Genomic DNA, 1,822 nt, shown 5'->3' with positions numbered 1-1,822 from the left:
GGAACACATCTTCAAAGTTCTTTTCATTGTGTTTAGAATTTTTGAGCCTCATATTGTTCAGTGAGGAATTTAGTCTTCCTGATCCTATTCATACAAGTTTACACTAATCTTTTGGCTTAGTTTTGGTGTGCCCACATTCCATGGTTTTGCCTAGTCCATTTTAGAAGGTTTTTTAGTTGCCTCCCTCTTTACAATTGTAGAGCTTTTCTTTTCATTTTTTTTTTGAAGAAGACTAGCCCTGAGCTAACAGCTGCTGGCAATCCTCTTCTTTTTGCTGAGGAAGACTGGCCCTGAGCTAACATCTGTACCCATCTTCCTCTACTTTATACGTAAGACGCCTGCCACAGCATGCTTGACAAGTGCTGTGTAGGTCTGCACCCGGGATGTGAACCGGCGAACCCGGGGCCACCTAAACGGAATGTGCGAACTTTAACCACTGCGCCACTGGGCCAGCCCCTAAAGCATTTAAAAATGATTACTTTGTTAAGATTCTTTCCCTCCAGCTCGTTCCAGATTATCTCTATTGTCACAAGATCCATCCCTTTATAACAGCATGTTTTCACCCTCAACTTGAAATATCTTTTCGTAAACTCAGGCAGAATTTATCATTCCCATGCCTTACTGTTATTTGGTGATAATTATTGTTACCAAGTTCTGTGTAGCACTGTAGCCTCTACCCAACATTGTTGCCATTCTACATTATCAATTTGTTCTTCAGCGAAGATTCAGATTATGTAGAGAGTCTCTGAGTGGACTCCCAGTTGTCTGGAGGATTCTTTTCCACTTCTGATGTTTCCCAGCACTGCCTGTGACTGGGTATGTAAATCTGTCTAAGTCAGCTGTTCAGTGTTGCAAAGTCTACTTGGCTGTTGACATAACCCACATTCTCCACAATAAACCCTACTAGTAATAAAGATTATATATATATGTATATATATATATATTTACTTTGTGTATTCTCTGTCTAGCTCTTTTCTCTGTTAGCTTAGGCAGGGAAAAATGGGTGTTATCTCTTGAGCTCCATCAAACCCTACACCTGGGAACCAAGTTTGGAAACACTAAAAACAACTCCAATGCCTGTGGCAAAACCATGTTAGCCTCCCACTGTGAAGTTCCTTAAAGATGGCTCTGACCAGGGCTGGAGGAGCTCACTGAAAGTGAAGGACTGTGTGGCAGTAAAATGAAGAAAGAATGTTCTATGTTTGATAGAGAGAAGATGAAAAGGGGATAAAGGAAATAGAGAAGGAAGAAATAGATGGAAAATGAGAGGTGACCCAGGAACTTACAGATATGGAAATCATCTGATAAGTTCCCCAAATAGCTTCAGACATGTTATAGGTTGCACATGTCAGGAGTTTGATGATAAAAATAAAAGAGGTAGGAAGGTAGCCAGAAAAGATATTAGGACAATAGAAACTCTAATCTTTTTCAAGATAAAGGATAGTGATAAGAGAAAGGAGTCCATGAAAAAAGAAATAGAAAAATGTTAGAAAGTAAGGAAAAGAAAGAGAAAGAGAGAAAGTGGGGGTGGGGATGGGGAAGAGAGAAGTGGGGAGAATCTTATATCAAAGTTTCTTAAAGTAATTTTAAAAATTCAGATTCCTCAGTGGGCTCAGGGATCTGTATTTTAACACCCAGGTGATTTTTAAGCACACTAAAGATTAAGAACTATTATCTAAGCAGGTTGGAAAGAGAGAGGTTTTAGTGTCTACAGGCAAGGGATAAGCTTTAAATAAGAGGTAAATCTTCTCTGACACCAGGTGGAATGATGAGAAGATAGAAATATGTTTGGTAGATGGTGAAGTAAAAAACGTATATAAAA

The sequence above is a fragment of the Equus caballus genome, chromosome 4 (genome assembly GCF_041296265.1).
Source record: "Equus caballus isolate H_3958 breed thoroughbred chromosome 4, TB-T2T, whole genome shotgun sequence".
Lineage (NCBI taxonomy): Eukaryota > Metazoa > Chordata > Mammalia > Perissodactyla > Equidae > Equus > Equus caballus.
The sequence above is the reverse complement of the archived record's forward strand: the minus strand, read 5'-3'. Positions refer to the sequence as shown.